The 25,321-nt window shown below is 43.7% G+C and overlaps 1 protein-coding gene across 2 annotated transcripts in view; it reads left to right on the plus strand.

The window, feature by feature from the left end:
- Positions 1–25,321, plus strand: part of FOXP1 (forkhead box P1) — a 544,619-nt gene that overhangs the window by 103,113 nt on the left and 416,185 nt on the right. For both annotated transcript variants that reach the window (XM_015418621.1, XM_015418622.1), the window contains exon 2: positions 3,792–3,856. The gene's annotated coding sequence lies outside the window, so the exon portion shown is untranslated. The remainder of the gene's footprint in view (positions 1–3,791; positions 3,857–25,321) is intronic.

Here is a 25,321-nt window from a genome sequence, read left to right on the forward strand (position 1 = left end):
GATGAGAAGAAGGAGTCTAATAGGGATAGGAATAAGAGGCTCAAGGGGGGAGAAAAAGGGCTGAAGGAGGTGTAGAAAGAGGGAAGAGATAAAAGGGGATAGAATGGATGTGAGGTAGAGTACATAGCTTTGATTTTATCATTAAAAATGAAGCATAATTTTGGATTGAGAGTGATTACAGGGAAATAGTAGGGGAAGGCTTTAGAAGGTGAAAATGAGATGTTGGGAATTTCTGGTATAGATGTGGGTAATGGTGGTTTAATAGTAGGGCTTAGTCAGCAAGCTGGCAGAAGAGGAGGACAGGATGAATTAATAATGGAAAACCAGCCATTTCTTAGTTATCTCCTCCATAGATGATGAGCCACTCAACAGCATGAATAGGAGTATCAGAAGGTGTGAATTCGGGTTTGAGATTAGAGGGACAAATGGTTCTTTAGGAGATTTGGGCAAATTAGTAAAGTATTGAGTACAGAGAGTATTTGAATATTGAAACTGTAAAGTTTAGGGTGGGCAGAAGTGATAGAAAAGGGGAAAGCATATGTGAAAGAGCTATCTAAAGGGCATGCTGCCTCCCTGGCTGGGATCCCACTCCTAATGCATCCAATTAAATATTTGTTGAGTAGAAGTAGAAGAGTTATGCCTTTTACAGTTTGCTTCTCAAAATCCTGCTCAATGTCTTTGTTATCAATTTAAGTTCGTTTTCCTGGAGTTTGTTTCTTAATAGTTCCTCACTGTGGCAAGCCTTTCACATTTAAAAGGAAGTCTCTTACCTGCTACTTTAAAACCTTGGTATTTTCTTAGATTTGATCATATGCAGGAATTCAGGTACTGGGTTCTCTTATACACACTAAAAGTAAACTATTTTAGATTTAACATTAAAGTGAGCCTCCAAAGTTAATAAAAAACCCCAATAATGTCGGAGCTTTGGGAAGTTCTACCGCTACACCAACTGTTTTCAAATTGGTCTAGAGCAGAGGTTCCCAAACCTATTTGGCCTACCGCCCCCTTTTCAGAAAAAAATTATTCAGTGCCCCCTGGAAATCTACCTTCAAGAAGTGGACAAAAAGATGTAGTGACAAATTTACACATGCTAAAGAAAGATGTTGTTGTAAGTAAAGAAAGATGTTGTTGGCCTGAAGCCAGAGGCCAGCAGCAGCCACCACGCAATAGCCCAGCAGCAACACCAGTCTTACAAGGGTGCACATGCATGGCTGTGATTGGCTGTGGGGACCCCTCTCCCACTCCCTCCCTGATCCCATGGAAGAACCAGAGAAGGCAGGAAAAGGCTGCTTTAGGCCCCGGCCACACGGGCAGGAAAATGCGGGGGGGAGCGTGGCTGTTTGCCCCGGTGCAAAATAACGCGCGGTTGCACGATCAGACGTCCCCTCGAGGTCCCGTAGAGGTCCCGTGGTTAGGGGGGAGGTGCCGATCACACGACGCGGCAAAGAAGCGGCGTGGCGCGGCAAACGGGGCTGTGTTTTGGTTTTAAACTGAAGTGTGTGCATGCACCGTTGGGTGCTTGTGCGCATCCTGTGGAGACTTGGAAAAAAACCTTTTTGCATGTCGTACCCCACCCCCACCCACGAACCCCCCGCCTGCTCCATGGCCTTTCCCTTGAGTCCCCGTGTCGTCGTCATGCCCCCAACCCACTCGTGCCTTGCCCAGGAGGTGATGCCGGCATTGCTCATCCCAGGAAGGTGCCGGGGGGGCTGGCTGGTGCAAAGCTCTCTCTCTAACTCCCCCACAATGACTTGTCTGCTCTTCTTTCCTATTAATTGCGCTAGAAGAGAACGGCGCTGCTGGGAAGGGAACGGTGGGGTGGGGTGGGGGACACACACCTTTTTGCGAGGGGACATGGGCGGGCGCCGGATGCCACCAGAAACGCGATCAGACGCCCGCCCTTGCCCCGCAGTTACCGGAAACTAGTACCTCGGAGGTACTAGTTTTTAACTGCGCATCTTCGGAGGGAAGCCTCGGGTTTGCCATGGGAGCTCTACGCTTCCCAGATGTGGCGCTGTGATCGCACCCGGAAAATCCACCTATCATCCGTCTCAGTAGCGTGGCTACTGCTCCGTGTGACCGCAGCCTTAAATAGGTTCTGGACTCTTCTTTCTTTATGCTTCCACCCCCCTTTATTTTTATTAATCGCCCCCCAATTGCACCCAAGGCTCCTACTGCCCACCTGGATCATTTTAGCGCCCCCCAGGGGGTGGTATTGTCCACTTTGGGAACCAGTGGTCTAGAGAAAGAAGTGATCTTCATGTTTGTTACTAGATACTTTATATCCCTTATTTCTTTTGTTGCATTCAAGGCACTGAACATTGGGTTCCCAGGAGATCTCCCATCCCATGTTGTTAAAGCAACAAAATAGGAAAGCTTAGGAATGGTAAATTAACCTTGGAGGTTTGATGGGAAAGTAATTACATATATTTCAGTTTCTCTCCCAAATTTTTGTGATTTTTTTCCTGTTAAAGTGGGGATTGGGGGAATCTGTATGACTTAAAAATTTCTGGGAAAGTTATGTCTCTAGTCCTGCTGTGTCATTCTAGGGTAGAACTGAGCAGGAAGGCACAATACCACCAATCAAGGAATACATGTTAGTGGCCTTTTTCTTGAATGGAGGAGAACCAGTTTATAATCTATTTTAGTTTAATTCTTGAAGCTTCCAAACTTTCCTTTGTGTAGCCACAGAATCTCAACAGTGCAACTGCACAGAAAACAACTGGAAAAAACATCAGTTAAAAATAAGCAACTTTGGTGTAAAAGACTTTGATTACGCACATTTCAAAGCACCCAATGACTCATTTATAACAGTAGAATTTAATCACCTATAACTTGCATTGGATTGCACCTAATACTACCAAAGCCTCAAAGGCTTGCGTGAAGCAAAGTACTGTTAATCAAATTATCAACACTTCAGTCAAATTTGTTACAGTTCGTGGTAAGTAAATAAGCAATTGACCAAAGTAAGCTGGTGCTGAATTCAGTGTAAGTGGGATTAGTAGTTTGATCTAGGAACTTGATCTGATGCACTTTTTTGTTCTTTTTAAACTTCTGTTATTGATCTCAATTACATGAACAGAAAGTCTTGTTTCTTAAAGGATTACATTCTGTTTTATCCAAGGGAGTTAATGTTGTGTTGTTTAGGTGGATATATACGTGCCACTTTTCTTCTTTTATGTCTGTTTACTTTTCCATTTTTATGACATCAGTAATTCTTTGTACACTTGGTGTGTTCTGTGCGCTTTTAAAACTAAATGCCCTGTACACAAGTGGGTAGAGGGATTTCTGTATGAAGCAATCAATTGTGTTGATGGAATCAAAGCATTCTGTCTAGAACTAATACAAAAGTTGTAGCAGTAAAAGTAAACCTGAAAAGAATTAGGATGAGTACATGCATATAATAATATGTTGGACTGAAAGCTTCCCAATCTCTGAGAACAAAGGGTTTTGAGTAATATATTATTCAAGGGGGGGGTGATAGACATCAAGGTTTAGAGAGTTTGTGCTGAAGAACAAAGGGGGGTCTCATCTTTGGAGTTTTTCTTTTCCCCCAAGACCAAGTTGTGTTTGTTGAACTGAAGATCCTCACAATGGTTTATTATCGATAAGTAAGCACTCTGTAACTTGATTGTTTTTTATTAACTCTCCATGAAAGCAATTCATCTTGAAATGCAATCGGACTCATTTGCTGCTTTGTTTACAGTTGCCCCTGCTAACGTGAAAACATCTTCAATGTTTTTGTTTAGTCTGATCAGCCATTCAAACTGTGGCATCCATTTTGTCTCCAGGGTAAGAAGATTGACCTTTTTGGGTGGCTACAGCTGAAGATTGCTTTACAGAAGCCACTAGAAAGGTAAATAACATTTAATGTTTGCACTTGGTTTGCGTGGAATGAAGTAAATGCATGAATTCAGTACCCTGCCTTGCTGGCCTGTATGCCTGTGGATATGCCTTATCTCCTTGAAGGTGCCATCACTGAAGTGACATATGTACCCAGTGAAAACACAAGCATGTGACTGGATGTACCCGGACAGTTTGATTAACCTGAAAGTTCTGGCTAAATCATAATTCATTTAATCTTGTTCTGCATTCTCCAGTTAGTGTGGTGAATGGAAAGGAGATTCTTTGCTAGAGTTGGCTCCTGCGCAGGAGCAGTTCTTCAGAGAATGTCTCAGTTTGAAAGCTTTTGAGGTGGTTTGAGCTAGATCACACCTAACGTAGACTTGAATTGGTTTTCAATATAAGCGATGGAATAAATGGCTCTTAAGCTACAGTCCAAAGCATACTTATTACAGTTGTTTGAGGAGAGATGCTGTGGATTGGATGCTTAAGCACTGAGGAATTTTTGTTGCGTTTTAATATCGACCCATTTCCTTTTTCTTTTTGCCATTCCAAATAGTTTAGGGGTTGGAGAGAGGTTTGTGGCAGCAGTAGAATTAATAGTCAGTGTAGGAGGCCTGGGGTTCGGTCCATCTTCAGTTCCAGAATAAAGCAGCAGTAAGACAGGCCCTAGAAATTTGATCATGAGACTCTTTTTAGTAGAATTATGTTTTATTGGGCTAGATGAATCAGTTTTTAGACATCATTACAGGATCCTACGAATGTCAACAACAAACAAAATTAAGGAGGGTAGTAATATCTGTTTTTGGATTCAAAGTTGTGTTGTCTTGTGGATGTTCACGTGGTGGCCTGTATTCATTTCTTTCAGAAAGTAATAGTTATTTAAGTAACACAGCAACATCATTTGTGTAGTGATTGTCTTTGATATAATGTCAGCAATTGTTAATCTTTGATCTTTCAGTTTTGTGACTGTTTATAGGGACAAGGCAATAAATTCACTTTCAGTTCAGAAATTCTGAAATAGATTTTATACTGTGGTGAATTAGCGCATTTTGAAAAAAATATTTAAAATACTTTGGAGAAAAATTCAAATGCATCATATGTTCTTGTCTCACTTCTTAAAATACACTAGTGGGAACCCTGAAAGGATTTTCACAGGTCACTTCATTTTCTTCTGTATCCCTATCTCCACGCTTCCTCTTTCTTTCCTTGTGGCAGCCATCCTTTCCTTCTCCCCTTTTCCCTGCTTCCTTCTCTCCTTCCTGCTTATCACTAAGCAATATTCCTTTTCTCTTCCCCCCATAATCAGCTTACTTTACCTCATTTATGTCCCACTTTTCTCCCCAGCGGAGGCGCAAAGGGGCTTACATTATGACATTTTATCTTCACAGCAACTCTGTGAGGTAGATAAGGCTAAGAGAGTGACTGGCTGTGGGTCATCCAGCAGGCTTCCATGGCAGAATGGGGATCTGAACCTGGGTCTCGCAGATCCTAGTCTGAAATTGTAATCTCTACCCCATACTTGCTTTCAGCTATTTCCCACCCTGTGGCAGGCTCTCCCTGAGAAAGGTCTGGCCAAGTTGTGTTAGCAGTTTGCTCAGGTGAGTTGTGTGGTAACCTCTTCTGGGCCCAGCCAAGTCACACAACTTGTGTGGAGGCTGCTGCTGGGCCCAGGTGAGCTGTGTGGCATCAGTTTGTAGCCACTAGTGCACCTGGTTGCATTTTGCAATTGGATGGTAGCAAGTTGTCTAGTGGTTGCTGCTGACCCTGGCCTTAATGAGTCTTCACTCTATGGTAGGAAGGAGGGGAACAGGGATGGATTGGGAGGCCAAAATAGCTCTGAAAACGGCCCTCCCTTGTGCCCTTTAGTTGCAAAAATCAAGGCTGACAATATTGTTGGGTTGTCTAGCAACCGCCACAGTGGCCACGGAGATCTCCTTCCTTAAGGGTGCAGGTGCTGCCTATCTTATTTGAGGAGAGTTCAAACTAGGATTGTTAAATTCCTGGAGATTTTTTTTGGGTGGAGCCTGGGGAGGGTGTGGTTTGGGGAGGGGACAGGATCTTCAGCAGGGTATAATACCACCCTTCAAGCCCGCCATTTTCTCCAGGAGAACTGATCTCTTTTTATCTGGAGATCAGTTGTAATTCCAGGAAATTGCCAGGCTGCACCTGGTGGTTGGCAACACTAGTTTAACCGACTAGTTTATTTATTAATTTATTTATATTTAGAGTTCAATTTTTTATTCCATCTAGTGTTTTCTCTCCCTCCCTCTCCCTCCCTCTTTTTAGGTGAGCATTTTGTGTGTGTGTGTGCGCGCACACACACACCTCGAAGTCATGGTTGACTTCTGGTGACCCTTAGTGGGGCTTGGATGTTTTGGAGAGGTGGCTTACTATTGCTTGCCTGCCTCTGCATACCGGCCCTGGTATTCCTTGGAGGTCTCCCTTGCAAGTGCTTGCCAGGGTTGGCCCTGACGAGATCAGGCTGGCCTGTAACCTGGTGTTTTCTCAGGTTTGTAGGGAGATCTGTATTGTATGCTCATGGCTCCAGTAGCTGGGTCCAAGTAGCCACTGATGGGGCCATGTTTAGAATTGACTATCGTGATAATTTAGTGAAAGCCTGTAGTATTTTAGAACTATGGCTGAGTTTTCAAGGAGCCATCACTATAGTCTCTATGCACAGACATTAGCTTTTGAGAGCCCACTCCACCCCCTTTCCTCCATCCTCTCGTCAGAGTCATCTACATATTGGAAACTCTCCAGAGCAATATCTCATGAAGGACAAGTAGCTACAGATATAATTTTAAGGGAAATTTGACAAGTACACTTGCCTATCAATTTCAGTGGAACTTAAATGCAACAGGGAAGCTTTATTGTTCCAGGTGCTCCAAGCTTACTGCTTTCATGAGGTAGTGGTTGTATAAGGATCTGTCTCAGGTCTCTAGTATGGAGTGGAAGCTTGCTGGATGATCTCGGGCCACTTATTCTCTCTCAAACTAACCAACTTCACAGGGTAGTTAGTAGGGTAAGATGGAGAACAGTGGACAGTGTTGTAAACTGCTTTTGGTTTTGGTTAAGCAGAGGGTGGTAAGCAGTGGGGTACCGCAGGGATCAGTACTTGGTCCACTGCTTTTTAACTTGTTCATTAATGATTTGGAGTTGGGAGTAAGCAATGAAGTGGCTAAATTTGCGGATGATACAAAGTTGTTCAGGGTGGTGAAAACCAGTGAGGATTGTGAGGCACTCCAAAGGGATCTGTCAAGGATGGGCAAGTGGGCGTCAACATGGCAAATGGGGTTCAATGTGGCCAAGTGCAAGGTGATGCACACTGGAGCCAAAAATCCTAAATATAAATACACATTGATGGGGTCTGAACTGGCAGAGACTGATCAAGAGAGAGATCTTGGAGTTGTAGCAGATAACTCACTGAAAATGTCGAGACAGTGTGTGACTACAATAAAGAAGGCCAATGCTATGCTGGGGATTATTAGGAAGGGTATTGAAAACAGATCAGTCAATATCATAATGCCCCTATATAAATCAATGGTGCGGCCTCATTTGCAATACTGTGTGCAGTTCTGGTCACCACACCTTAAAAAGGATATTATAGCTTTGGGAAAAGTGCAGAAAAGGGCAACTCAAATGATAAAAGGGTTGTAACAGGTTCCCTATGAGGAAAGGTTAAAGCACTTAGGGCTCTTTAGGTTGGAGAAACGACGATTGAGGGGAGACATGATTGAGGTTTATAAGATTATGCATGGGATAGAGCAGGTAGAGAAAGAGGTACTTTTCTCCCTTTCTCACAATACAAGAACTCGTGGGCACTCAATGAAATTGCTGAGTGGTCGGGTTAGAACGGATAAAAGGAAGTACTTCTTCACCCAAAGAGTGATTAACACATGGAATTCACTGCCACAGGAGGTGGCGGCGGCTACGAGCATGGACGGCTTCAAAAGGGAATTAGATAAGCATATGGAGCAGAGGTCCACAAGGTATAGATAGGGGCTCTGGGGCAAGTGATGCTCTGTCTTCTTGGTGGGGGGGGGGGCGTCAACAGTGGGAGGGCTTCTAATGTCCTGGCCCCACTGGTGGACCTCCTGATAGCACTGGTATTTCTGGCCACTGTGTGACACAGAGTGTTGGACTGGATGAGCCTTTGGCCTGATCCAACATTGGCGTCTCTTATGTTCTTATGGTCCACATTGAGGACAAAAGCAAGATGTAAATAGCTAAATATATAAATAAATAGTAAATCTGCAAAACTTTCCCCTCTTCTTTTTATGCTCACAGAAACTGACCCTCCCCTCCCCTCCCCTCTATCCTCTCCGTAAAAGTGGTGTATATGATAGCAAATGGTTGCAAAGACACAATATGCTTATCACCCCTTAGCTTGGCTCCTATTATTGTATCGGCTGATGTGTTAAGAGAATGACTTGTGGTAACACAGCTTTAATAACAGTTTCACTTTTTTTTTAAAAAAAAACCCAAATATTCAGATATAACATGAAAAAATGTATCTTGCGAACACATTCCATGTGGGTGGTAATCACTTTCTGAACCCACAATACATTCTGAAACCTCAGCATTATTTGTCACATATAACATTGCATTTTCCGGTTATGGGATAATTGAGATGTATTATTTCTAAGTCTGGGCACCCATGGAAACATAAATTCATCTTCCAAACTGGATGCATGTAGAGATCAGGTTACAGGGGAAGCCATGAACTGTCACTGCTGAAGGAGATCCCAGGCAAGCAAGATGCACAGTTGTGCTTTCCAGACCAGAGACAAAGGCTGAGGAGAGACTGGCAGTATAACGCGTGAGGGAGGCGGGGCAAAAAGACCCGGACCAAGTTATCGGGCCAAATTGCCAGTCTGAACTCAGCCATCGACTGGAAGAAGCCAAGTTATGATGACAGTGGGGTGTCTTTACCTGAGGTCTTAACTACCAGGTTCCGATTGACCACTGAACTTGCCAGGAACTCTCCTGGTGGACCTCTGACCTGGAGGGCTGGGCGAGGGATAAGCTTGGTTCTTTCACTTGTCAGTAGACTCTGTATTTCATGGAATTTCCTAAATTTATCTTCTGAGTTAATGCAATGACAGCCGAGGTGGTGGTGATCTCTGTGCTCTTTTCTGAGAAGGGATTTTGAGTCTTGCTGGTGTAGAGAAATTTAGGAGATTTATGCCTATGGAGTTTAATTTATCTGTTACCTCTTGGTCAAAAAGAGATGGGTATAACATGAAACCAGCAGCATTTGAAGTAGCTTACCCTCAAACACCTAATGCAGGGTTGACTAGGACTTACCATCATGAAAAATTTCCCTTTCCCAAAAGTTTTTTAAAACTTTTTTTTAATTAAGAAGAAGAAAGAAAAGTTGGGTTCACTCAGAGTCTCAGAGCGGCTTGCAATCTCCTTCCCTTCCTCTCCTCACAACAAACACCCTGTGGGGTAGGTGAGGCTGAGAGAGCTCTGAGAGAATTGCTCTTGAGAGAACAGCTCTGAGAAAACTGTGACTGGCCCAAGGTCATCCAGCTGGCTGCATGTGGAGGAGTGGGGAATCAAACCCGGTTCTCCAGATTAGAGTTCAGCACTCTAAATCACTACACCAAACTGGCTTTCAGTTAACAACCAGCCTGAGGAAGTTCATACACTGTTACATGCAGGGGTCATTTGGGGGGGGACGCGGGGGGACGCCATCCCCCCGGGTGAGGTGCGGGAGGGCGGGGCCTGGAGCTCCCTGCTGGTGCCCACTGGAGGTCGCCGCCGGCTGTGGGGAGGACACACTTCCGGTGATGTCAGGGGGTGTGACATATGCTAATGAGTTATGCTAATGAGTCCCCCTAGCTCTTTTTCTACGAAATGACCCCTGGTTACATGTCATTTGACTGGTCCTAATAAAAAGATACTGTGTGGCTTGTGAGTATAAGAGTAAGCTCAGTCACATAAATGGCTTGAAGATTTCATTGTCAGTGCTAAAAAATTTCAGACAGTTGGCATCTGTTTTGGGGGGGGGAGGAAGGGTGATCTTTAGGCAAACCAGCTTAATGTGCAATGCTACATTTGTTGAGTATCCTCTTAAATACAATGGTTGAAACTATTATGGTTCTTTCTGCCTAGTCCTAAATCTGAACTGGCTGCCCCACAGAACTGTTACTGCTATAACCTTGCATTGCTATACATTCCAGCTAACAGTGCAGTGAATCAATAAGATTAAAAAAAAAAGATAATTCTGCTCACTACCCACAATCAAGGAGTCACTCCAATTGTCAGGGACATTCCCTTTCTTACTACCGTCTCAGACCCATGTGGCTTGTCCATGAAAGTCCCATGATCCCTAGCATGGCCTTTGGCATGCTCAAAGAGGTGCCTTCCCTCCCCTTTTCATGGAAAAAGCTGGTTGGAGCCAACCCAATAAATGATACTCTGCAATGGATGGCTCTCTGTTGTGAGGCTGTACAAAATTCCTTGCTTTTAGATGTTAACTCCCTTGCTGAAATGTAAGTAGGACAATTTGTGACCATTTGCATACAAAAAAGGTAGCAAACTCACATCTTGCCCCATAAACACTAGGTGGCCTTAGGTAAACCTTTGTCTCTCAGTCCCCATCTAAAATACTTGACAGCCACTGCAATGTAGTGGTTAGAGTGTTGGGTAGCCAGCTCCCATCTTCCCTTGTAAACACTATGTGGCTTTAGATAAAATAAATTATTGTATGAAATTGTGTGTGGTATAGCCAGGAGATCCTAAGATTGTCTGGAAGCCTGAAACTGTAGCTCTTTGTGGTGAGCTAGTCTTACGTTTTGGGCTGGGAGAGCTGTGACTGACCCAAGGTCACCAGCTTGGCATCAGGTTCTCCAGATTAGAATCCATCACTCATAACCAGTACACCACACTGGCTCCCTAGGCGGTGGCCTTAGGTAAACCATTGTCTCTCTTAGTCCTCATCTGAAATACTTGACAGCCACTGTAATGTAATGCCTGGGTTCCCTGCCCGATCTTCGCTTTGGGTTGGCTGGGGAGGGGAAGGGGAGGCGGGCAGAAATGCCCCCCCTTTCCCTTGAGCCTCTCAGCTTTCGCCCCACAGCTGCAGGACACCTAGAGAAGATTGGGCAGGGAACCCAGGCATGTTTGCATGCATACCCTTTGTCAGGGGGTGTGGCTTATGCAAATGAGTTATGCAAACGAGCTCCTGCACCTCTTTTTCTAGGAAATGACCCCTGTCTACCTATACCTTGTGGCTAATAGCCACTGATGGACCTCTGCTCCATATGCTTATCTAATTCCCTCTTGAAGCCGTCCATGCTTGTAGCCGCCACCACCTCCTGTGGCAGTGAATTCCATGTGTTAATCACTCTTTGGGTGAAGAAGTACTTCCTTTTATTCGTTCTAACCCGACTGCTCAGCAATTTCATTGAGTGCCCACAAGTTCTTGTATTGTGAGAAAGGGAGAAAAGTACCTCTTTCTCTACCTGCTCTTTCTCATGCATACTCTTATAAACCTCAATCATGTCACCCATCGGCCGTTGTTTCTCCAAACTAAAGAGCCCCAAGCGTCTTAACCTTTCTTCATAGGGAAAGTGTTCAAACCCTTTTATCATTCTAGTTGTCCTTTTCTGCATTTTTCCCAGTGCTATAATATCCTTTTTGAGGTGTGGTGACCAGAACTATACACAGTTCTTAGTCATTCTTGCGTAATTTGGATCCTTGCATTCCTCTCGATTTTGCATTGTTAGTCATAACCCATAATTAATTTCCTCCATCCCTTGCCATCCTTTAACTAAACTGAGTTAAAATGTCAAATTTTAAAAAAGAAAAAATATATACATATTATAGGAAGAAGCTTAATAACCTTAAGTTTCTTAGCAGAAATCTTTTTTTTAATGTACACAATTTAATCCGACATCTTCAATAGGAATTGAAAACTAGCAGTCATTTACACTTCAGGAAACTCCAAAAATATGGTTAGAGAGTGTTGGACTAGGCCTAATAGGAGCCTCCACACAACTTGCATGGAAGGTAAATAACATCTCTAGTAAAGGGGCCGCATTTTCTTTTTCTCTCTCTAGGCAGTTGGCAGGTTACAACGACGCTTGGGGTCTGAGCCCCCAGCAGCAGACTGGTCCTCTCAAGAGTCCAGTAGCACCTTAAAGACTAACAAGATCTGTGGCAGGGCAGGAGCTGGTATCTGAAGAAGTGAGCAATGACTCACAAAGGCTCCTAACACGCCACAAATTCTGTAAGTCTTTAAGCTGCTACCAGACTCTTAACTCTTTCGTACTTCTACAGACAGACCCGTCTTGGTCCTCTCAAAACATTCCAGACTTGAGGGAACAGGCTCCATTCCAGCGGCAGTTCAGTTTTTACAGCTTCAGGCACCCCTGTCACCATCCATCTCCCCCAGACCATGCCCAGAGCTCCTTCAGAGTTTGGCTCATCGCTCAGTCCCTACTGGCCTCCTCCTCCTCCTCAGTGGGGGCCCAAGCCGACCAGCTCCTAGATGGCAGACGGGCAGGCACTGCACGCCCTCTCTTGCCTACCATGCAGCAGTGTCGCGCTCCCCCACCAGGTGGCTGTTCCCAGCCTCACTGAACTCCATCTTCTCTCACCACGGAAGCTGCCAGATCTGGCCTTTGTTCCGCTTCCCTCAGTGGCAGAGCTTAGCGCTCCACTGTTGCTCTCAGTTTGAAGGGGAGCCAACCACATAGCTCCTCTCCAGGGGGAGCGGAAAGGCAGGCACGGTGCTTCCTTGCCCTCCCTGGCTGGAGTGGAGACCTCCTCCTTGCTCCCTTTGGCCAGGCTCAGAGCTGCTCCCCACACCTGCCAAACATCTCCCCCTCCTGCTCCATTTCCCCTCAACCCCTGGCCGGCCCTCACTCCACAAGTGCCACCGCCGCGCACAAAGGTGGGACGCCGGCGGGCCACTCGGTGCTAGGCAGCAGAGGCGATGGCACGGCACTGTCTGGGGTCTGAGCATTGGGGTGGGCTGAGACGGAGATAGCCGAGCCGAGCCGAGTGCTGCGTTTTGCCTCTGTGAATGTGCCATTCTGGGTGCTGCCGGACAGCAGCAGTGAGTGGTTCCGACTGTGTCGCGGAGACAGCCTGGCCACCTGCGCTGGGGAGGAGGAGGATGGGGGGCTTCCTCCAGCTGCTCTTGGGTTACTTGGTGGCAGTGGACCTGGTCACCTGGATGTGTTGGGCACAGGAGAAAGGCGGCCCACACGGGCCTGGGCGGGCGGGCGGGCCAGGAAAGACAGCAGGAGGGCACTCTCTGGGCTCCTTCCCGCTGGAGCACCGTTCCAGTGTGCTCCGGTAGGAAATGACCCCTGTAGATAGGATCTCTCAGGCTGGGGCAAGGGATGCACTGTATTCTTGGTGCTTGGGGGGGCAACAGTGGGAGGGCTGTTAGTGTCCTGGCCCCACTGCTGGACCTCCTGATGGCACCTGGTATTTTTGGCCACTGTGTGACAGAGTGTAGGACTAGATGGGCCATTGGCCTGATTCAACATTGGCTTATCTTATGTTCTTATGTTCTAAAGGTTGAAATCCTAAGAATGTTTATCTGGGAGTACCCCATTACTTCTGAGAACACCTGATTAGGCTTCCTCCCACAGTTATTTTAAATCCGACTGGTCTCAGCTGAAGAATTAAGCCTATGTTTAGCTATATCACACTAGTTTCAATAGGACTTTGTGTATGTAAAGTGCTGGAAAGTCAGAGCAGACTTATGGCAATCTCAGCAAGGGACTTTCAAGGCAAGTGAGAAGCAGAGTTGGTTTGCTATTGCCTTCTTCTGCAGGGTAGGATTGCCAGGTCCCATGTTCTCTGTGGCAGGGGAATTTGGGGGGCGGTCCGGGAGGGAGCGGGGCCATCCCCGATGCAAATGACATCATGCAGAGTGATGTCATCATGTCCGGGACGTAGCACCATGTGTGCACGCCCCCCCTGGTTTCCCTCAACCATTTAAAGGGAACCTTTACTGAAGGATCTGAACCTGATTGCTAGTGTTGTCCAAAACCAATGGGAACCTCAAATAAGAACAAGATACAAGTATAGTAAAAAAAAAAAAAGATTAATACTGCAATCCTACACAGTACTGCACCTTTCTGAACCCACTGACTTCAGTGGAGCTACAGACATTTAGCTTTACTTAGGAATGCACTGTGAATGATCTTAACTTCTACAGAATCAGAGAGAAACATGCTACTATAATGCCCTTCCTCTTTTTAATGCAGAAAATATGCTTTCTGTTCAGTACTGAGAAGGTTTAGAAGGACTACAGAAACGTCCTGTTAGGAATGAAAAATACAGCCTTGCTAATGCAATGAGCAGTTTGATCACTAACACAAAAGACAGGACTCACCTGAAATTAAGCCATCAAAGCAATTGAGCTTGATCTCAATCAGCCAAACTCTTAACCTTTGTTATTTTGATGGCACCACTCCAATTAGAGCCCCTCTGTCACCATTTCCATTACAGACTCCTACTACTATGGGTTTATTGTCTTGGTGCTTTCCATTCTCAACAAGATGAACAGTACATCTGTAAGTTTCCAGTCAAAATGCAAATTACTATATGGCATGTATGTCTACTTTATTTTAAATTCTGTTAAAGAGATGAGTTTTATTCTTTCTGAAATCATGACAGAAAATCAATGGTAGTACAGACAAAAAAAAATCTTTGTGCACACAAATATAGCAGTTGATTAGCCAAGTTGTATAGAACAATTTATATTGTTCAGCTTTACCCACATTAATAAATGCAGTATTTATTCTCTTATTGAGGGTAAATCACATAGGATATTCTCAGGCATCCATTCTGATGATGTCGTACAGGATCCAGCCACCTCCAGAAGAAGAAGGTTCTATGAGGTTTCACACACAAAATGTGTTTCTTTCATTGTATATATTATGGTGCTGACATACATCCCATGACTGTCATTTGGATCATCACAGAATGAATGTACATTAGCTCCCCCCAAAAAGTCCTCTTGATTTGCACAATTTGGTGCTGTGTTCTGAGATTGCCTGCCAGCTATACTTACTGGGCTTTCAAATTACTGTTTCATTTTATCTGGGAACTAACACTGCAATCCTAAAAAGAGTTACATCCTTCTAAGTCCAGTGAAGCCAATGGGTTTAAAGGGGTGTTACTCTGCTTAGGACTGCACTATAAACATATGCAATGAATTCCAAAATCGTGAATATTTCAAGTTTTATAGGCATAAGATAAATGACAAATAGAAATGGCAACTAAATATGACAGAGTACAGCAGAGGTCCTGCAAAATAGCTGCCAGATCCCAGAGAAGTGGCTCATTCACCCAGATGGCTAATTCCTATTTTCTTTAGAAGTACTGGAGCAGAGAGAAAAATTTAAAATAAAATAAAATAATTAAAAATATTTTTAAACCCTATGAAAAAATATAGATGAAATTCTGAGCATAATATTTATACCTCATGTGATGAAAAACATAGAAGAACAGAGAAAACAGTGTCAAAGTACATGCTATTAAAATAAGGCTTGTTTCTGAAGTATAGGGCAGTATGGAAGCTTAACATACATATCAAACATTATAACTGAAGAACAAATTCCAGTCTGGCATCAGATTCATCTATTTAGAGTTCCCAAACAGATGAAGCAGATCTCAGGATTTTCATAAATGTTAAGAAAACCCAGCAAAATCCAGCATCTTCAGCACCTTGAAGCCTAGGTCCTTCTGCTACTGAGGACTCATATCCTGACACCTTCATAGCAACAGAGTACTTCTTAATCCCAACCAGAACCCTGAGAGTTTTGTTTCTAACAAGGAGACCTCCCAACCTCCCTCTCAGTTGCCTGCCCCTGCTTGGTGGCAGTGCAGAGGACAAAATGTCCACAAACTAGCATTGTGTCACTTCCGGCAAATAACTGGAAACAATGTAGCTGATGGGATGCTCTCAGATTCGGACACGACTCTATAGCATTCACCAGAAACGACAATCAAAGCAATCATTCCACTTGTCTCTGTCCCACTCCCCAAACGTAGTTTATAAGCATTTTAAAAGACTTGAACACATGTAACAGGTTTATTTGAACTAAAACTTTTTAAGAAGCAGGAACTTGGTCAGGCTGCTGCTTGCTTTGAGAACAGCCAAAATGGAGATTATGGCCCCGGTCACACGGGCCAGATATCGCGGGGGGGGGGGGGGGGAGGCGTGGCTGTTTGCCCCGGAACGAACTACTGCGTGGCCGCCGGATCAAACATCCCACCGATGTCCCATGGTTCAGGGGGAGGTGCCGATCTTATGTCAATCCTGCAGCGTGGCAAAGAAGCGGCCCGGCGGGTTGTTGGTTTTTTTTACCTAAGTGTGCGTATGCGCCGTTGGGTGCGTTTGCACATCCCGTGGAGACTTGAAGAAAAAAAACCCTTTTCGCGATGGGACATGGGCGGGCGCCAGATGCCACAAGCTACCACCGGAAACGTGATCAGACGCCCACCCTTGCCCCGCGGTTTCCGGAAACTAGTACCTCAGAGGTACTAGTTTTTTATGGCGCATCTTCGGCGGGAAGCCTCGGGTTAGCCACGGAAGCTCTACGCTTCCCAGATGTTGCGGTTTGATTGCACCCGGAAAATCCGCCTATCTTCCGTCTCTGTAGCGTGGCTAATGCTCCGTGTGACGCAGCCAAAATTTCTTTTCTTTTTTTAAAAAAAGTTTTAAAAATTAAAGCATTTCTGTGTTGTCTTTGCTGAGATTCAAAATCAAAAGAGAAGTTCCCCCTTTTCAAAAAGGTGCTATGAACAACTCTCACACTTTTCACCAATTACCTTGTGGAATTCACAGCCACAAGATATAATGACAGCAAGAAGTGAGCAGTTACTCATGAAAGCTCATACCCTTACACAAATTTTGTTAGTCTTTAATGTGCTACTGGACTTTTGCTCTTTTCTACTGCTATGGACAGACTAACATGGCTACCCATCTTGATAGCAACCAGGTTAGACAAAGTCACAGTTCCTTCAATGACCATGATAATTAAAGGAAGCTCCATTTTTCAGAGGAAGTAAATGCTCCAGTTACTAGGGGCTTAAAACAGGGGTGTCAGACTCATTTGTTATGAGGGCTGGATCTGACATAAATGAGACCTTATTGGGCCAGGCCATGCGTGTAATAAAATGTAATGCCAGGTAGCAGAGATATAAACTTTATATAGGACACAAAGGGTTTTTTTTACTTAAAATAAAAATATGCTTAAAACATTAGCACTCTTGCAATATTTTGTTTATTTAACAGTGTCTGATAACTGACACCTCTTGCTCTGAATTATTAAATCAAAATGTCTGTGCTGTTGCAATCTTGAGTATGCTGTTCAGGTGTGTATCTGTAAGCTGCAAACCTACGATGATGCAGCAGCAGCAGAACTCGAAGAAGAAGCAGAAGACAGCCAGTTCCACTGCAGGCCTGACAGAAGTCCTCTGGGGGCCTGATCTGGCCCCCAGGCCGCATGTTTGACATTCCTGGCGTAGAACTCTGTGTCTTGACTTTATACTTTCTGGGTACCCAGCTGGCTACTGTGGAAAATAAGGCGCTGGACTAGATGGACTTTTCTTCTGATGCAGAAGGGTTCTTCATGTATTCCTATGGCTCACCAGTACATGTCCATTTCCCTAATGGGAAAGGCATTTAAATCCCCCCAGGCGGCACTAGCACTACTAGTGAGCAAATAGATGCTATCTTTTGTCTGTAGATAATTAGCTGTGTGCTCCTAAACTTCTCTAAGGCTTCTAAGTGCTGAACCTTGGACAACAGGGCAATGGCTTGCTCACTCAGAACTGTACTGGTCTCTGTCAGAACTCCTGCCTGATAGCCAGTCTTACAGCTGCTGCTGAAGGATTTTTTTTGAGCACTTTTTGCAGTGCGGGCAAACCTACAGAGCTCTGTTGCTTGGCTTAATGCTCCATGTGAAGGCCTTGTTCTCCGGCTGCTCTGGACAGCCACTGTCAGCAGGGGTAGTGGCAAGGGAGCCTCACATCTGCTCAGGTTCCTGTCTAGAAAACAGGGCTTGGAGGCAGAGTTGCCAACAGGCCTGGAGAAGAATGTCCTGTATCTTTAAGAGAGGCTTAATGTACAGAAAGCCTGAACTGGATGGCCCAGGCTTCAGGGTTCAGAAGCTAAGCAGGGACCAGACCTAGTTAGTAGTTGGATGGGAAACCACCAGTCCAGGGGTTGCTACACAAACTGCTGACGTTTCTCAAGGCATGGAGCAGGGGTCCCCAGCACGGTGCCTGTGGGCGCCACGACACCCTCCAACACCTTTTCTGGCACCATTTGTAGGTAGGATAAGTATTAAGTCTTGTGGCAGAAAGCATTATGTGGCAGATTGCTGGAGAGGGGGTTGCATTTGGAAAGAGGTTGCTTTCTTCTGTAGATTGGTCTTTCTGGTGTTTGTTTGATGTTAGATGTTCAGGATATAAGCAAAGTACAAAAAGGGATTTGTGTGAGCATGATATCTTTCACAGTGAGCCGTCACCTCCATTTAAAATCTTTACTATTAACTGTGCAACAAGTACAATGGCTTTGTGGCTGGCATATGACTACTTTGATCCCTAAACCTCACTGTTATTTTTCAGTTTCTGTGTCAAACTAAAATCTGTACTGTGACAGGCCCAGTGTTGTTTCAAAATTGTCTCAGAAGATCAAAGCTGGTGGCCCTGTTCTAAAAGATGATTGATCATCACCATTGTGTACATGAAAAGCTGATTAAACTGCAGATAAACACAGGGTGTGATCTCTGAACCTCTTTCCACCCAAAATACGGGCTTTGGTGTGGATAATTCAGGGAATTATTTATATTTTTTAATCAGCATCAAATTCTGGTGATGGATTTCAAACATTTGCATAATTTGACCAAAGAGTGCTTCTAAGCAATTCAAATTGGGAAGGTAATTTAGAATGAATGGTTGATATCTGTTCTGCGGGGGGTGGGAAAATCAAGAATGGAGATCAGCTCTATGATAGAATGACCCCCCCCCCCCCCCCCCCCACTATACATCCTGGACATCCAGCAGAGCTTGTTGAATGGGAAAGGGCTCACTGGATCCTGCTTTATGATTATTTTTTGCCATCAAGATTGTTTTTTTTTAAAGCTCTGGTTATTGCAGTTAATGTTGTGTTTCTAATTTTTGGTGGACTTGCTATTTTTCATGTATCCAGTTAACTTTTAAAATTACAGCCTTGCTTACAAAGCTGTACATAGTCTTGGTTAGCGAGTTCTCAATAACTGTATGTAGATACTACAATTCTCTTTCTGGAACTGAGATAGGACTGTGCTTCCAACCGTTGATAATATAGTTAGTATTAGCATTACTACATCATTGTTCTAGTTAGTCTCTGGGCAAAGGTTACAGAAGTCCCCACAAGCTTGCATTGTATGTATGTATGTATGTATGTATGTATGTATGTATGTATGTATGTATTTATTTCATTTCATTTCATTTCATTTCATTTCATTTATACCCTACCTTGTCCCCAAAAAGAGACCTAAAACAGCTCACATCATTCTCCTCTCTGCCGTTTCATCTTCACAACCACTTTGTGATATTTGGCCAACACCTGATTTGCAATAACACTGCTTTGTACAACTTGTCATTTTATGGAACTGTGCACAAATTCGTTCTTAAATGGTGCAGTATCTTTTTTTGTTATAAAACATTATATTGGCAGCCTGCATTGCAATCCCTCCTAACCTTTGGATATTCCTGACCCAGCACATGGAGATGGAAGTGAATAATGTTATTGGAACTTGCATAGGTATGAAGACTTTTCAGTGTTAATTGACTCCAGTGTGCTTGAAGGTAGGCAGTCATGGGTCTCACTCTTGAAAAAGAATAGATGATTTGGTTATACTCTGAGACTTAGCCAGGCAGGTCTTATGTGTCATCATGGACAAATGGCAGTAGAGCCACATAAGCACTTGACACAATAACATGTTGGTTATGAGCTAATTTTGACTGGTAGCACTCTCTTCTGCTTTTCCTAGTGGTATGATAAAATCCATGGCTTTAATACTGATAAATTATGTTCCATTGATCCTCAGTTGTTGTCATGTTTTGTTGGTGCCTAGCTATGCTTACCACTTCTTTCGTTCTGCTTTTCTTCCACACTCTTGTATACAGGGAGTAAAACAAAGTTTACAGTAGTTGAACATTTCACTTTACTGCCTGCAGAAAACAAAAGAGCAGACAGGCTCAGTGGGTGGAAAAACTTTTATGGACTGGTGCATTCTCATAGGCTAAAACTAGCACAGTGTCTGTTTTCTATCAAATAAAAGTGAGGTTGCCAGATTGATTAACCTTTTAGGTATAGCTAACATGTTTCACAGCTGACATCCTGTGTTCCCTAGTTGTTTATTTTAGTAATTTTATAGTGGATTCCATTGCTGAGGCACCCGGGAGTTTTTTATTGGCAAAATCATGAAATGCCTACAATTTTCATTTCTGCTAATAAAGTTATTTTCCAGCATTCCTAAGTATGCCTAGATAGCAAATCAATAATTCAGTGCCAGTTTGATTTTGAATATGTTGTCGAAGGCTTTCACAGCCAGAGTTCATTAGTTGTTGTAGATTTTCCGGGCTGTATGGCCGTGGTATTGGCATTGTAGTACCTGATATTTTGCCAGCAGCTGTGACTGGCATCCTTAGAGGTATAACACAGAAGGATGGAGTACTCTCTGTGTCGATGTGAGAAGAAAAAAATGGTAGGCAGGTAATTTATATCTACTCAGGAAGGTGGCATAGGATTGAGTCATTATCTTGTAGGAGTTTCCCAGGCTGTGACATTTTGATGTTTCATCACATGTGACATTTTCTTGTGGTCTGCAGTGGTCTGCAGTATCAGTGTCAGTATTGTCTACTCTGACCAACAACAGTTCTCCAAGGTCTCAGGCAGAGGTCTTTCATATCATCTGCCATGGAGGGAGTTGAACCTGGGGCCTTCTGCATGCAAAGCAGATGCTGTACCACTGAACATGCCCCTGCCCATGTGCCTTAGATACTATGCTATGGTCACCAACAATAGTAAAACCCCCGTGAATTATGAGATATCCACTGATATTCATGCATGTGTAAATCTACCATGAGTTAAGTTGTAGGAGGAGGAGGAGATTGGATTTATACCCCACCCTTCACTTGGAGTCTCAAAGCGGCTTACAACCTCCTTTCCCTTCCCCTCCCAACAACAGACACCCTGTGAGGTAGGTTGTGCTGAGAGAGCTTTTTCCAGAACTGTCCTTGAGAGAACAGCTCTGACAGAACTATGGCTTGCCCAAAGTCATCCAGCAGCTGCAAGTGGAGGAGTGGGGAATCAAACCCAGTTCTCCCAGATTAGAGTCCATACACTTAACTACTGCACCAAACTGGGTCTCATAAGCTACCCTCACGGTTCAGTTACTTTGGCTCCTACCTCAGTAGTGCAGGAACTACAGGACCCAGTGCAACATTTTTTTAAAATTAATTTTGTGGAAATGCTTTACATTTCCAGCATGGAGCAATCCTACTCACTTGAGTGGTAGTGCTTGATCACCTATAAGACGAACCAGCCAAGGCAGTATGTCCTGGGTCCCTTTTGCCATTAGCTATGTGGTGAGTGACAGAGAGAAGGACTTGGGACCTGCAGCTTCAAGTAGGCCCGTTTTATGAAATTGCAGTCAATTTTGTGGGGAGAAGATACAGAGCATACATAAAAGCTGTGTATGAGTGGGGCCATGATTCTGTAATGATCTGTTTTGCATGTAGAAAGTCCCAGGTCCAATCCCCAAACTCTTCAGTTAGAAAAAGGAACAAGTGGTAAATGATATCAAACCCTGGAGAGCTGGTGCTAGTCACATTAGACAATATCAACCTTTTTTGGGGGGGGGGTGTATGTGTGTGTCTGTGTGTCTACACCTGGAAGTCAGGTAGACTCTGGTGACTGACCCCTACTGGGGAACTGGAGGATATTCAGAGAGGTGGCTGAATAAAGCCTGTTCCTGTCCTGATGTGGTATTCCAAGGAAATCTCCCATTCAGCTACTAACCACAGTTGATCCTGCTTAGCTTCTGAGATCTGACAAGATCAGGCTTGCCTGGGCTATCCAGGTCAGGGCTAGACAATACCATCCTTGATAGACCAGTTAGCTGACTCAGTAGAAGGCAGCTTCATATGATCCAAGCAGATCTTTGATCATGCGTAGTCCAGTGCATCACTGACAAGAAGGGACTGTTACAGGAACAGAGATTGAAACCAAGTGCCTGTGCTGTACTGAGTTATTTGCTCTTGATTTCCTCCTCCATGTTACTGAAATGAGATACTCTTGTCTGATTGCCTCTCTAAGGCCACCTGTGACATTGAGGGCATATAAAGAATGGAAACTGGCAGTTTCAAATGAATTCTAGTGAGAGTCTATCCCATGAAAAACAGAGTGGTGACACAAACTGTTTGTAACACTTTGTTTTGCAAGAAGGACAGGAGAATAATATTTGTTTATTGTTGATGACCTGCCAGATCACCAAAAGATACTCCCGTTCTGACAATACAAATGCAATAATTACCATGGCTAGACTGCAATCCAGAAAGAATCTTGCATGGACAACTATTAGTGGGCATATGTCATAAATAATCTCCCATTACACATGTTCTTTCCATGGCCACATCCCTATAACCCTGTCAACTGCGCAGGGTGTTCAGTGCGTGCGGTTTCAGCTACAGCCTGGATTAATCCATTCAGTTCAGTCTGTTCAGTTGTACAATTCAGTGCATATCCCTTTCTTTCCTTGAGAACAACTTTGATCATATAGATCCAGTGTAATGACTGTTTTAGGCACTTTTTGAAGTAAAGAAAAAACATCAGTGGTAATACTGTATTTTATATTTTAAAAAGTGGAAGCAATTAATTCGTGTTATATGTGATGTGGCGCCTTGTGATGATCAGTGTGCTTTATAAACTACTTCTGATTATATTTTTTGTGTTGATAAAGACATACAGGAAGCCCTCTACCCATGTGCACCATTGCGTGTGAAAGTTGTGCAAGTGTCTTGTTAAGTATGAGACTTCAGTCAGCTCTTAACAAGTGAATTCAGCTTTATTGGAATCAGACAAAACAACAACAACCAAATGGAGCAAGGAGCTCTCTTTTAAACTTTCCGGTCTTGTAAAACCACACCCCCTAGTGTGTTAATAACCAATCATAGCTCTCGCATAACGGCCAATAATATTTGTTTCCTCCATAACCTTCCTTAGGTTCTGATTGGTCTACTTCGCAGAGTAGCCAATCAGAACGTACATTTCACGAGACCAGCCCTTGGTTGAAGCTCAGACATTTACTGTATGTATGCACATACATAACATGTCTCTTTTTCTGTATATGGACATTTGGAAGTTGTAGTTTACAGTACCTCATGTATAATGTGAACAGTGGCATACCATGAAATGTTCACACATAATAATGTGCATATCTTTTTTCTTCTTCAACCATATCGTTTAAAAAAAATGTATGGAGACTCCGAATTCTCTTTAATGTGACATTAGAAAGCAAATATTTAACATGAAAAATGGTTTTCGTACACTGCTACTCAACTGTCTCTTTGCCTTTTCCTTTTTTTTTTGTGTAACTGTAATATGTCCTTCAAAATTGCTATCGTTCTTGTGAGTTTTCTGATCTGACTTACCCCAGAGGCATTCAGCAACCTCACCCCCCACCCCCACATAGCTCCTTTTTTGTGGCTGGGAATGAGTGATTCCTATGCCCAGGGTTTTAATTTGATGCTCACCTGTTTAACCTGGGGCAGTTAGTACTGGGATGAGCACCCAAGTGGTAAACAGCATCTGCCCCCATCCATGAGGACATTCTTGGTTCTTGTCTCTTCAGTAGCTTTAAAAGGGCTAGGGATTCTTAGAGGCTACAATAAAGACCAGCAGAGCTGTACTCAGCACCATAGCATTAGTGGAGGGAAATATGTAGGGGAATGAGAAAGTGCAGCGGCACAAGCGTATAGAACAGGCCTGTAGGCAACTTGCCTTATGTCTTTTCACTTCTTCACACACGTTTGCTTCTTTACCTGGTGCAGCTATTTTTTTTAATTATTTGTGGGATTTGTAAAAGGCTTTTCAACAAAAGAATATACAAACCAAATACATCTATATTCATTAAAATTGAAATTATAATTTCAAAACAACCAGAGGGAGGGGGTAAAAAAAAATCAGAAAAACGGTGCAGTAGAATGATGAGGGTTAGCTCCCCAAAGCATGACGAAATAAAAACATTTTTTTCCCGTTTGGTGACAGGGACAGATGAAGGTCTTGAGGAAAGGCATTCCAGAATTCAGTGATGTGGAGAATATACAGAGGGTTTTCCAGGCCCCCTCTGATCCAAGAAAGGGTACAAAAACCTATAGAGAACTTAGAAGCACTCTGCCACCCATGTCATTGGCTTAGATTTATAAAATTTTATCTTTCCAGAGTCCTGCTCATGGCAGCTCATAAAGTAAAAACACTGAAGAGAAAGGCCTGTCTTTGGTTACCACCCACATCACCTCAGCAAGCAAGGGCATGGAAGGAAAGGCTTGAGAACAGGATCTTAACTGGCCAGCTGACAGGATGGGAGAAAGTGGTCCTTCAAGTACCTTGGTCCTTTGAATTATGCCTGGAAACAGATGGGCAGCCAGTGCACATCTATCAGTGCAGCACTGATATGGTTTGTTGCACATTTAACTTATTAAAAAATCTAGGTTTGCCATAGAGGGTTGTTAACAGAAAAGGCCCTGGTTCTTGTAAAACCACCTAGTATTCACAAGAGTTATTTGCAGCAGGACCATGTTAAATGATACCAGATTTGGGGAACAATATGTGTTTTTTTGTTGGAGGTGGGGCTCCATGTAGTTGGTACAGAGTATTGTGCCAGAACAGTATGCATATGTGTATTTACGCATATGATAGGGAACGATCCCAGAATATAGAGTTATTTCTGATTTTTAAAACTGTTTTGCATTTCCTGAGTGATTCCCCCACCTTAGGATGCATTTCTCTTTTTTATGAAGGTAGGTGATTTTGCTTTCTCCCACAGATCGTAAGGGCTTTGAAACTGGAGACCACCAATGGTGGTGAACTGTGCTGCTGTAATGGATACAATTTTTAGTGCTTCTCCAGAGGAAAGTGTGAATTTATCAGGCAATTTTATATTAGGCATCCTTTGGATCTCACTAGATACATTAGTGGCAGTGTAATTTCAACACATCTGGGGCATTATTGGTGGATGGTGATATGGTACTAGTATGTCCTGTGCACTAATAGATTTGGTAGAGGAAACCATGCAATGCTTCCTCTAAGCTGTGCAATCTGGTGAGCAAAATATCTACTTGTGAGCTACTGGCATTAAAGTTGTGAGTGAGCAATTTGGCTACTGCATAAATTAGTTTGCTCTGGAGCCATCCTTCCTGAGCTAAGACAAAAATCTGTGAGCTG

The sequence above is a fragment of the Gekko japonicus genome, unplaced genomic scaffold, assembly GCF_001447785.1.
Source record: "Gekko japonicus isolate JY-2015 unplaced genomic scaffold, Gekko_japonicus_V1.1 scaffold483, whole genome shotgun sequence".
Lineage (NCBI taxonomy): Eukaryota > Metazoa > Chordata > Lepidosauria > Squamata > Gekkonidae > Gekko > Gekko japonicus.